Source organism: Pipistrellus kuhlii, unplaced genomic scaffold (genome assembly GCF_014108245.1).
Source record: "Pipistrellus kuhlii isolate mPipKuh1 unplaced genomic scaffold, mPipKuh1.p scaffold_m20_p_10, whole genome shotgun sequence".
NCBI classification, from domain to species: domain Eukaryota; kingdom Metazoa; phylum Chordata; class Mammalia; order Chiroptera; family Vespertilionidae; genus Pipistrellus; species Pipistrellus kuhlii.
The window spans coordinates 28,363,968-28,377,718 of NW_023425405.1; the positions used below are offsets into that span (position 1 = coordinate 28,363,968).

The following is a 13,751-nucleotide window of genomic DNA, read 5'->3' on the forward strand; positions in this document are numbered from 1 at the left end:
TATAATGCAAAGATATATATATATATATATATGCCTAAGCAACTGTTTCACCAGTCACCTGTTAGACCCATCAACCAGTTGTTGCCTGGTCGCCTGGTTGCTATGATGTGCACTGACCACCAGGGGGAAGACACTCAATGCAGGAGCTGCCCTATAGTGGTCAGTCCGCTCCCACAGCAGGAGTGCTGCTCAGCTGACTGAGGGGTGCCAGAAGCAGGGCTCATGGCTGGCAGCCACAGCCTGGAGACCACAGCGGAGCAGAGCACAGTAAGCCTATGGAATGGAGGCAGTGGCAGGCACAGTGGGTCCGGGATGAGCAGGAGCAGCAGGCAGGAGAGGCAGGCAGCTTTAGACTTCCAGTTTTGGCCTGATCTCAGTAGGCCATGTCTAGGGACTCTACCAGTGCATGAATCCATGCACAGGGCCTCTAGTTAAATATAAAGTTTCATAAAAGATTGTAGTTGATAAACCCTTACTTTCTTCTTCTATTCTTAGGTGAATAAGAGCTTCTTTCTATAAAGTCACTGCACTTTATCGAAAAAAAAATTTTTTTTTTGTATCTAATGAGATGATCTTGGTTTTTTAAAATTTTAATCTGTTAACAGGGTAATATTCATTGATAGACTTTTTTTCCCTTTAAATATTTTATTTTTGTATTCCTAGAAGTCTTTCTCCATAAAACAAAACCCAAATGGATAATATCATACAAAAATCATTCAAGTCCAGAGAAATTCACATAAAAAAGCAATGCTGTGCCAATTTCATCTCTCAACTTGCCAAAAATACTTAAAGTCTGACAATAGCCAATAACTGCATGGGTGTGGGAAAAAATGGTTTTCACATGTATGACTGTTTAAGTATAAAGATAATCTCTACTACATATTGGTTCAAGAGCCCAAGCAAACTGACTGGGCAGCACTAATGAAGTAGAAAGATGTTTTCCCCCATGTTTACAAAGCAATTTAATATGGTTTTAGTCATATGAAAATGAACTCACATAAAGTTTTCTAGAGTTAGTTATATCCATATTCAGGTTTAAGACTATCTGCTGGAGAGAGAAGTCACACACACACACACACACACACACACACACACACACGAGAGAGAGAGAGAGAGAGAGAGAGAGAGAGAGAGAGAGAGAGAGAGAGAGAGAGAGAGGAAGAGAGAAGAGAAAGATAGAGAGAGATGATAGAGATAGAGAAAGAGATAGAGATAGAGATAGAGATAGAGATAGAGATAGAGATAGAGATAGAGAGATAGAGGTAGAGGTAGGGATAGAGGTAGAGGTAGAGATATAGATATCATTGATCTTTTCAGGTCAACAACATCAAAGATTCCACTTACTTATTGGAATAATGGATAGTGAAAGTTGTCTCTTCATTAAAACCTGAAGGAAGTGATTTTAGAGTAGGAACATTGGTTTTAGTATATTTAATCATCAGCTGCCTGAGGTTATTTATACTATTTTCCTTCTTACAATGCACACATTAGGTTAAGTTCATACCCAGATCATTTTTCTGAACATTTTCATATTCAATTTTCAGAATTGAAAAACAAAAGTGTTATTCTAATTAACTGAGTATAACTACCACCAGTGTAATTCTCTGGAAACTGGCTTGAACTAATTCTCATTTCTTGGTAATTCTTAATATAAAAATGGGGAACTTTTAACTCCACAGTTTACCAACCTTGATTTGTTCCATCTCGATAGGATCATTACAGCAGCTAGAAAAGTCAGCTTGGACTCACGATGATGAGAAAACACAATTGGCAGCCTTTGCAAAGTCTCTGAGGGAACGCTGGAAGCATCCGTTCCCTGGGCTCTAATAAGCTGAGCTCCACAGCTACATTGCAAAATTTGGTTTTATTATCCAACTCCCTGCTTAGCTCGTATTTATATTATTAGCTAGCTCAATTAATTTTATGTGCCTTGGTACCCTTAATTTATCCTAACGTGTGCCTAGTTTTTTAAGTCTGAACCAGAGCAAAAAAAATTAATCCTTAAAAATTATCAAATTATGTTTCTTTTCCCTTCTTACACCTTATTCTCTTCACCATTCCTCTCCCACATAAATATATTTACTTCCTTTTTTCCTTGAATAGCTGTGTATAGAGATTGATTCATTCCTTCCATCTGTTTTCTCCTTAATCTCACTCTGTAAATTCCTTGTTCTGACATTTATGTTAGATTTTTTTTTTTTTAAACTGATACGCTTGGCACTCGAAATTTGATGATCAAAGTGTTTACCAAAAAAAAAAATCTTCTCTCATTGCTCCTTCCCAGAGAACATAGCCAATTAAGGAATGCCTGAATAAATGCAGATGAGCTCTAAATAGCCATCTGAGGTAAGGTACTGTTTCAAATCCATTCTCGGGTTAGCCAAAGAAATCCATCCATCTTTGTCCCTTATGTAAGAAAATGTCTCTACATAAAAATGTCACAATGAGAAAAACAAGATTAAGTGTGAAGTGGGTGTTTGAATAATATAAAATACACCTGTAATCACTTGCACAACCGAATTTATTCTTCTTCTTGGATTAAAAGTGTGCATTTCACACTTAACATTTGAATGCAGACACATATCTCATGAAATTTCTATTGGTATGAATTGTTAAAAAAAATCAAGTGAAATAAAATATTCCAAAATTCCTTTTTTAAAGAATAATTAAAACATTCAAAGTGTAATATACATATTGTCAAAGCACTGGAGATCATTCTTGACTTACATTCTAGAATGAATGTTTTTAATTTCTAAGTCAAAGGCTCTAACATCCTCTCCAAAAGTCTATAATTTTCAAATTTAGAATAAAACTGAGGACTTATTTTCTACATAGGAGAAATCATTTCTAAAAAAAATAAAAATTTTATAAAAACAGACAGTGCAATGCCACTGTACTCTTTAATCACTCAATCATTTATTTAAAAATAGTGTCAGGGATAAATTATGTGCTAGGCACTGTAGTGAGTAAAAATAGAAGTAAAACATGATCCTTTTCCGCTTGGAGCTTCTAATATAACTAATTGGGGGAGTGGGCACAAACTTAAATAACCACAGTGTAAGAAAAAAAATATGGGAATGTTCTAAGAGAATAATAAAGTGCTAGTGGAGAGGGCAGGGAGGGAAAGAGGAAAAGAAACATAACTGGGGAAGTACCGCAGAGGATTGTGGGAGGGGGTGGGATTTGGAGACATTGGAACTGGCCTTTGTGAGAGTTGGGATTCCTCCCAGTGAAGACTAGCTGGAATGGAACAAAGCGTATTTCAGAAAAAAAAGGAAATAGCTAATTATTCGTATATATTTATACACACAACAGTGACAGATGCACAAGAAATCTAGCTTTCAAATACCTTGCTGGGAAATAAAGGTCGCTGTTCACTGTTCTCCTCAAGCTACACTGTGAATCCAGCAAAGCACGTTGGCCAGGAGTCTGGCTCAGGCCCAGTCTTCTAGAAGCTCCAGAAAAATCTTAGCGGACAGGCTTCCCTGGCTCCCTGGCTACCTGCTGGTAAAGGCTTCCCCAGCCCTTCCACAAGGCAGAAGTCAGTGGGGATTAAAATAGCCCAGAACACTTCCTGCTCTGTTCTAATTGCGCTTTCATTCCACTTGCCTTAGACCACTTGGAATGTTGAAGGAAAACCCCATGAGGCATCAAGCATGTGAGATGTGTCAGTCCTTCAAACAATGTGTGTCCATCCTACTGCATGTACCCATCATTCTTCCCCTATCCACGAGAAAGCAGAATGTGTGTGGGGAAGAGCTCTTAGCTGCCACACTGCTGTTTCTTCTTAAAAACAAAACAAAACAAAACAACAACAAAAAAAACACAACAAAACACAAACAAAAACAGATCTATCACTGCCATGAAATAGTTCCCTTTTCAAGGGCTGTGGCCATTTGTCAGAAATCTACCCACTCTCCCACGCAATGACTATATATTCTAAATATCTTGTAAGGAAGTTACCATTCTGCAGCCACCTGACAACGTGCTCTGTGACCCATGATGTCCTTGAATTCCATACGTGGCAACATTGCAGGTGTTCAATAAGTGTGTTTTATAAAAGTGTGAGATTTTGTGTTTATGAGAAAATGTTCTTAGACTTCTAACTTCGGCAAATGAGGATATATTGTACCCCTTCTTTTTGTCTCCTAAGGGAAGAGAAATTATTCATTTCAGGAAACTACCAGGATGGTTCATATAGCTTAGGTAATACATTTCAACATAGTGAGATAAGGGACAGAGTTGAATTTTTTTTTAAAAAAATGTATATATATATATATATATATATATATATATACTTTTATTGATTTAAAAGAGGAAGAGAGAGGGAGAGAGAGATAGAAACATATATAATGAGAGAGTCATTGATAGTCTGCCTCTTGCATGCCCCCCCTTCTGAGCATCGAGTCCCAAACCAGGCATGTGCTCTGACTAGGAATTGAACTGTGACCTCCTGGTTTATAGGTCCCACTCAACCACTGCACCATGCCGGCGGGCAGATATGAATCTTTACGGAGGAATAATGGTAAAGGATATGGAAAAGACCTTAGTTTCTAGTCAACAGCATTAATCCAAGGAAGAAGCGATCCCAGCGTCTCTTTGGAAATGGAGGAAATCATGGCTACCAAACAGCCTTCCCCCAGATTCCTCACCTGCCCACTGATCAAGGCTCCCCCATTCCTTGCACAGAGGTAAGTGGAGACGAAAAGAGTTCCACAACATTGTCTGCTCTATTTTAAACATGCATTCATTCTACTTGAGTGAGCCCAAGAAGAATGTTGATAGAAAACCTACTTTTATTGGGAAGATGTTCTTTACATCTTAGCCTCCTCAAAAGGCTTTACATGACTACCCTAGCCAGCACTGTGCCTGCTACCATCAGTTGCTTTCTATCCCACTTTTCCATTTTATTTTTTCTGCACACTTTTACTAAAGTAGCCCTATCTACCCATTATTCAGTGGAACAACCTGTCAGCCACGTATCTTCTTGTTTCATAGTGGCATCCTCCATGCAGTGGACAATACCAGGCACATGGTTGGCACGCAAATATTTTTGAGTGAAAAAATGGATAACGATTTCACCTCAGCTTCCAAAGCTTCAAACAATTACATCACCTCCCCAAACCCTCAGCCTGCTAATTAAGAGCAGCAGGATGCAACTGGTTCCTACAATTGCCTCTACTCCTACCCTCTGAATTTACTTACATCTTAGCTTCTCTGAGACTACACTGGAATCGCTGTGTGTTTCCTGTTTTCGTCTGTCATTCTGCACATTCTTAATGGTCACCTTATCTTAAACATAGCACAACAATATTTTTAATGTATTTCTCAGTAGACAATAAAAGTATGAATATTCTTACAGAGCTCTAAATTATCCATCCATTCTAAAGCACTTCAATTAATGTGTAACATGAAATGTGTTAACATACTATTTTAACATTTTCATCATCTAACAATGAGTTAATAATCAGGAAATATAAAATGCAAATTAAACTGACTAAATCGCAATTCTAATTTTATAGTGAAATCTCAATTACTAAGGTCTGAATTAAGCACACAATTTAAGTAAGCTAAGAGAACAGTTCTCAAATGTGACACTACATGTTATTGTTCATGAAATTATCTGGGTTCAGCATAATACAAAAAAAAAAAAAAAGGCAGAGATCAATACCTCCTTTCCTATGTACTGAGAATTTTATCTCACCTATCTAAAGGAGCAACTGACATTCATGCTTCAGATCTTTTGTAGCTATATTTTATATATTGTTGAAATAAAGCTGGAAGAAAGCATATTGATATTATTGTACAGGTACTGTAATTATTAAGAGTCATCTATGAAGTACATTCACCCATATCCCCCATCTTATAGCCCACATGTATAGTCATTGTACTTACAATACTCAATCGCTTTTTCAAATACACCATCTCTTAAACCCAATCTTCGGGGAATTTTTAAAAAGTACTGTACATCCAATGCATGAATTTAACAGAATTTAGATTTCTTAGCTTTACAATGTCCTAGCTATTTTCTTAATAATATATACAGTCTTGCCAGTTGGAAAAAAGAAGAAGAAAAGGGTGAGTGTGTACGTGTGAGGAGAATATAATGCCATTTTCACTGGAAAGGTCAACAGCCAGCAGTCCTATTTATAAGCCACATTAACACCAAACAGAGAGCTTAGCAATGTCTGTTTCTAAAAATAAACTCTGCGTGTCTCTTGTTGTCATCATCAACCAGAGTGTTCTGTGCTCCGTGACAGAGGCATCGAGGCTGTTTTTGCCTTTCCACGGCTTTACCCATCACTCCCCACGGCCTCCCCTCTCTGTCAAGGTGGCAGAGATAAAAAGAGTTCTGCAATCACCCTAAGCACACATTTAAACATTATTGCCCCTTAAGCAGACAGTTATCATGTTGTTTTGGCAGCAGGAAGGAATCTGTGGTTTCACTTGAATGTTATTCTTCTTTATTTAAACTACTAGAAATAACCCAAAAATGACAGAATGCTCTTTCTATAAATAATCATTCCAGTGTAGAGTTATATTAGGAGGTAACTTAGATGGCATGATAACGCCTAACAAGCTAATCTTAGACCTGCGATGCCATAAGATAGAAATACCGAGGCTAAGAATACCTGACCCAAAGGACTCAGCCTGCTAAAGGCAGTCACAGACATGTAGGTAACTGCAGATTTTAATGCATTTAATGATCTTCTGAAAGCTTTCCCCTCCTAGGAAAGCAATCAATTACGCTGGTCATGAACACGACAATCAATAATGCTTTTACAATGTATTGATTCATAAAAGTGGCTCAGGATTCTCACAGCAAATAAGGTTATAAAAAAAAATAGCTGATGGGAACCAGAGTTGGCTCTTAAGTAATTGGATTAGCATCTAATTAGTGAATTTTATGCATAAGCCACCTGCACAGCATACAATATTCATCCAAGGAAAGAAAATAAAGCACCATGTCACATGCTGGTATCTGAAAACACTGCCATCCACTTTTCACCCCAAATGCCCACTCTATATTCAAAACAGGCAGAATCTATATTTTGCTAGCTAGATCATTCTTTTGGCTCAGGAGTTTGATGTTGCATGTTGAAATCTGGTTTTGCATGGAGACACAGACTTTATTAACACCTTCTCCTGCCCTGTACAATACCTAGCAAAAAACCAAGTGGGTATCATTCAAGCATTCCAGCATTTTGGTCAAAAGAAACTGAATCTCCGCTTTGAAAAAATACCTTCTGCTAAAATACATTAGTAATGATGCGCTATTTTGAAGTGGAACAACCCTTGCCTTTATGATTCAGATGTAGTTAGGGCACTAGCAAACAGATACCAAATGCATGGAAACTGCTGGTCCTGTCTCCAGTGTCTGCTCATTGCTCTGAATGTCATTCAGTCCCATGGACCTTCGGAGGTGGCCTGAAGTTTGTCTCAGCCCTGGACACTGGTAACTTCAGCCAGGGCATTGGGAATGTGAAATAAGGCTCCTCCAGCAAGCCGCTCAACATAGAAACTTATTTGTGCCTTAAACCTCCCAGGACTAAGAAGTGTGCATAGATGTTTGCTTGTAAATATAGCTAATTCCATATTTTTAGCACCAAACAGATATGGGGGGGAGGGAACAACAACAACAACAGTATCCTAGGCTAAATATTTTCCTCTTGGAGCAAAAGCAATAGGGACATGGTAAATAAGAACCAGCTCAGACCAGACCCTGGCAATGTCTGGCCTTGGTGACCCTCAATAAGTTCCTCTGAACTTCTTTCCTCATCTGCAAAATAGGAACACTGCTGCAACTGTAAATATTGCAGACCTCTTCACATTGTGGAGGGGATGGAATGATAAAGTAATGCTTGGTACAGAAACAGCTTTGAAACATTAGCTTATTAATCAATAATAATAATGACATTGATAAGAAATTATGAAAAAACACTGGTCCAATCATTGACCTTTTAAATTCAGACTGAACAACTAGATCAGACTAGAATGTAGTAGAAAACTAATAATGATAAAGAATGGTGATGCTTTCTGTTTATAATCTAAAATGGCTTGTATTGATGTAAAATCATGATTCAAAATACACGCTGGAATTTCATTGGTAAGCAGATGTAAAAAACACAATGACAAATACAATCTCAATGGCATTCACTTCACCAAGAGCTTTTCTAGTTCACCCTATCTGGGGTTCCCTGAACACATTCTGGGTAAACATTTTTGTACTAAAGCAAGAAATCCCAGGCCACAATGTAATTTAATGGAAATACAGTGAAATCTTCTTGTTTGTTCTTTATGTCAAATTTTGAAAAGGCTTTATGACACTTATATTTTCAAAATGTCATGCCATAGACACTCATTAAAATTTACTTCAAAAGGAATAAAAACAAGGTTTTTGATCCCTAAAAAAATAAAAATAAAAAATAAAAAATAAATTATTTCAATCATTGAAAGTGACACCCACATGGCTACAATTGTGTCAATACTAAAAATAAATTATAAATTAAACATTTCTATCATAAGTGGTAGAACATGAGGGGAAGAAGCAAGAAAATGAAGTTCTGGGGTATTTCCAACCTCATCAACATGCAAACAGTTTAATCATAAGTAAATGACTAGTTACACTTTGTGGTTTGGTAAATTTTCTTCTTCCTTAAATGTAGTTTTCATTGGATTTAATTATGGGGTATTTTAAAAGCACTATATATAAAAGCCCCATCACTTACTTTATTGAAAAAATTAACATTAAAGTAATGAATGGAACTGATTGCCTTATGAAACAGAAGTTTTACTTAGTGTTGTATTCACAAACCATAGCATCACAGAGTAACCCTAAAATATAATATTCTCTGGTAACATTTAAAAATATGGTTGTTCAGTATTTTTTTAATTGTTTAAATTAGATTTTTAAAATATATTTTATTGTTTTTTTTACAGAGAGGAAGGGAGAGGGATAGAGAGCCAGAAACACTGATGAGAGAGAAATGTCAATCAGCTGCCTTCTGCACACCCCCAACTGGGCTTGTGCCCACAACCAAGGTATATTGAACCCAGGACCCCTGAGTCTGCAGGCCGATGCTATATCCACTGAGCCAAACCGGCCAGGGCAAATTAGATTTTTTTAATGTGTGTATCTGACTTAGTGGAAAAAAAAAAAAAGAATAGAAGTAGTGGACACAAGGTATTTTCTTACCGTTTCATGCCCAGATTGTCAACCTCCCAAGATTAGAAAAGGGAAAACTGCCCATTGTGAGGCTACCATGCCTCCTAGACCAACCACTGACCATCCAGTTTCTTTCAAGAATGAAATAGACCACAACAAGCCATGTTGATTTGAAGCACATACCAAAATATCTTTGAATTTCATCTAGAGAGAGCTTGTTCTTAAAGTCTTTTTTCATGGGCTTTTATTCCAATTACATTTTTGTTTCAAAGTATTCCAATTCAGAAAAGAATTGTTAAAATGCAGTTACCATTCCAGATTGTTAAAACTGTTCATTGCTGTAAAATGTATTAATTATAAACAACATAATGGTAAAGAAGTTGCATGCTGAATATCGTTAAGATCATTCTCCTATAATATTGTGTTTCTCTCAAAGCCAATATATTTTTTAATATATTTTATTGATTTTTTACAGAGAGGAAAAGAAAGGGATAGAGAACTAGAAACATCGATGAGAGAGAAACATTGACCAGCTGCCTCCTGCACACCCCAACACTGGGGATGTGCTGCGCAACCAATGTATTATACATGCACTTGACCGGAATTGAACCTGGGACCTTTCAGTCCGCAGATGGACGCTCCATCCACTGAGCCAAACCAGCTTCAGCTCAAAGCCAATATTAAAGGAATATTTTACTCTAACTTATAATAAATGTTTGTAATGGGCCAGTCCACAAGGTTGATTTTCCTCCTAAAAAATGATTTATAACCTAGACAGATCCAATTTTCTACCATAATTACTTGTTTCTTTGTTAGGGTTCCTTCTTTAAAAAAAAAAATTAATATTTGAGAGAGAGAGAGAGAGAGAGAGAGAGAGAGAGAGAGAGAGAGAGAGAGAGAGAGAGAGAAAGAGAGAGATTTGTTATTCTACTTATTTTATGCATCCATTAGTTGCTTTGTATGTGTGTCCTGATCTGGGATTGAACCCTCAACCTTGGCATATCAGGATGACACTCAACTGAGTTATCTCTCCAGGGATGTTAGGGTTCCTTCTAACAACATAGAGTACTAAAAAAAAAGTATTTATGTGCAGTACTGGTAAAACAAAAAATGTTAGTGTTTAAATGGATATGTATCTTCATGAAAATGAAGACCCAAGATTTAATTGAAACAGAAATTATATAGTCTACTTCCTTCACTTAATTCATTATATTTTGTCAAAATTACAAGCTAAAGAAAATTACAGACAGATGGGTACTTGAAATATTGTGAGGGACAGAAAATCACTTTTGTAAAATACTACATATTATTGTCTAAGCAATATGCTGTACAACTGAAACTAATACAGAGTAATACTGAATGTCAACTGTAACTAAAACATAAAATTAAAAAAGAAAAGGTGAAGTAATCCAATAGCAAAAGTTTGTTCTAAAAAATAAATAAATAAATAAATAAAACACCAGAAAATTACAAAGAAGAGAATTCCAACCACCAACAAATACACTGCAGTAAATTCTGATGGCACCTAGCTAACCTCCATCCTTCTTGCTTTTTCCTCTTCCTAATAGAAACTAGATCATTAGTTGGAGTATCAATCCTCCCTGGCTCAGCCATGGCCCTAAAGAGCTATCTGAATGGTCACCCCATTCTTCTTTTAATGACTGGTGAAAGCATTGGCAGGCAATGTAACTCTGGCCAATGGGTTATACAGAATGGTTTGCTGGAGAAATTTTGGGAAAAACATCCTTCCTTAAAAAAATACCCAAGAAAGCAAACTTGCTCTTCTACATCTCTGGAATTTATTAGGCATACCGCAAATGGATGCAACGCCTGAAACTAGTATGATCAGCTTGTGACTCCTGGAGGAAACAGCCCTGTCATGACACCAACTCTAAGGCCAGCAGAATGGAGCAGCATGAAGGACCAGCATGCTGTTGTCATTACTGGCCACCTAGGCCGTAGGTCCTAGGGCTGCCCAACTGCCCTGCTGGTTCACTCAATGGTAAATGTCTTTGTCATTTGTCAATTTGAGTAGAATTTGCTATTACCTGCTGTGGAATAGAACCTAACTCATATACCTACTCCTTATGTTACTCACTGTATGCATTCGGGCACAGTAGCTTTGTGAGTGGAAGGGTAAGAAACACATTTTTACAAGATACGAGAATATTATAAAAATTCAAAGAAGTTAAAAAAGTATGATGATAAAAGTAAAAGCCCCTCTAACACCGAAGACCATGGGGACACACACACAAACTTTTTCCTGATTTCTTTCTATGAATGAATGAGATCTTCTGGGAAATGAGTGAATAGACAAAAAATATGCTTTTATAAAAATGATATATTACATATTTGTATTTAAAATTATTAAATATCAATTAATTTAACAATAAAACTATAGTTGAAGGGACTATACACATAATTATAGGAGGTACTATTTAAAAAAAAAAAACAACACAAAGGTTATGGAAACTATTTTTTAAAAATCAGTGTTTGGAATTCTTTCATTCATTCACTCATTTAGCATTTGGTTGTCCAATCCCTTCTAGTTCTCGACTAGCAGGGTATCCCACTGCATTGCTGCTGATGTCATCCATGATGTCACGAGGGTGGTGGCCATCAACACCGCAGCTCACAGACTGAGCAGACCCCAGGATCTCTTTAATGATTCCAGAGAGTTCTCCAGCAAAATATCACACCACCTCTCTCGGGCAATGTTGACAATCTCATCAAAAGTGATATTTCCACTTGCTTAATTTTTCTTTTCTTTTTCTTTCTTTTCTTTTCTTTTTTTTTTTTTTTTTTTTTTCTTCTTTCTGTCTTGTGGGGGTTCTCTGAGGGTTTTGTTGGTCAGAGCAGAGGCAGAAGGCATTCCCTCAATCTGGGCCTGTCTGTTGTGAAAGGTCAGTTTCACTGTCACCCTGAGATCCCTCCATCAGCAGCCGCATTGGTGATGTCATGGGCAATTTTTTGGAGACAGTCCCAGGGGGGCAGATCCGGGAGTCAGGGCAGACATGGCGCCCACTTCTTTATCAGTGCCCCACAGGGACACAATTTTGATCTCGGGGTCCAACGTCAGCATGGTGGAGGCATCTGGTGTCCAATAAACCTGGATTCCGGACAGTCAGAGAAAGCTGAACCTAAGCCTCCTCTGATCTGAAAGCTGGAGCCTTTTTATTTTTATTTTTTTAACTCTGTTTCTATTTTAAGCAGCAGGGAGTTGGTCCCGGCTCAGGGAGAAGATATTAACACTTTTACACGTTCCTCCTTCTCACCTCTCCCCCATGTCTCATGTTGGTTAGCTTTATGCATATTTTTACATTGCCCTACTTTATAAAACTCGCTTTCTGTCCTGTAACCACAAGCTCATAATTGTTTAAATAGATTCGATGTTGCTCCATTAACCTTACTATGTTTTCTCTACTTCTGAATTCCATTTTTTTTTTTTTTTTTTTTGCTTGTAGTTCATCTCTTCATTGTGTGGGTTTCATTGTTGAGCAGTGTAGTGCATGTCTGAGAATATCTACTTTGCCTGTTTATTTTCCTTATATTTTAGTAACATCTTGCTGCAGTGGAACAGTGGATTGAACATCTAGAACTTCAGAGACTTTTCATTTTCCTTTGGTATTAGATACTGGAAACATTTGATGTTTTGTAAGTCTCACAGATCCCCTTCCTACTCTCCCCCCACCATAGATCTTTGCTTTATCTGCGTGAACCCCTGGAAAATTATTTGTAATTTTTAATTCAATAGCCCAGTTAGGGTATAACTATGTGCTGACCATTTCTAGAAAATCTTCCTAAAAGATGGAAACTCTTTTAATCTGCAGATTTATGTTTTACTTTTTCAGTGAAATGGCCTTTCTTCATTCTTCACAAAATAATCTTCTGTTTAAATGTTTTCAAATATCAATTTCAGGGAAAAAAATCATCTTTTTGTTATCATGCCTTTGTCTTTCTCATCATTGACTTCTCTCCAAATGCTTTAATTTTCCATTTTCATTCCAACAGATTGTCTCAAGCCTTTCCTCTTTGTTGGTAAAGATTTTCACTGATGTCTATTCTGTTTCCTGCTATTTCTAATGAATATTTTTTGTTCTATAATTATCATGCTTTTTTCATTCCCAATCTGTTTCCCTAGATCTAAAATATCCTTTTTCATCTCACTCTATTGTTTCATCATCTTATCTCAGAGTTATTGTTTTACAGGATTTATATTATTAAATTAGGTACTCTATTTATAAGAACCAACTAGTAATCCTGCACAGGAATACATGTGCCAGTAGCTTGCTGCTGCCCTCCTGTAGCTACCCCTGGCCCCCACCCCTCATAGCTTGCTGTCTTTCCCCCTCCAGTAGCTCTCCACTGCCTGCTTATAGCTCACTGCCCCACCCTCCTGCTGATCCATGATCTGGTCATGACATGTCAAGTGTCCAGGGTAATGACCATTTGCATATTAAATCTTTATTATGTAGGATTATTAGACAATTCCCTAGATTCAGTGAGTTGATGTTTTCTTTTTGGATGGCAGCACTAAGTTTAATGGGGGATGAGTATTACATTGCAAAGAACTATCGATCATTTC

At 37.2% G+C, this 13,751-nt stretch overlaps 1 protein-coding gene and 1 pseudogene across 1 annotated transcript in view; both read right to left on the reverse strand.

Moving 5' to 3' along the window:
* The window catches only part of HDAC9 (histone deacetylase 9), an 817,093-nt gene that overhangs the window by 435,329 nt on the left and 368,013 nt on the right, over positions 1-13,751 (reverse strand). The window lies entirely within an intron of this gene.
* On the reverse strand, positions 11,547-13,411 carry LOC118714516 (annotated as a pseudogene).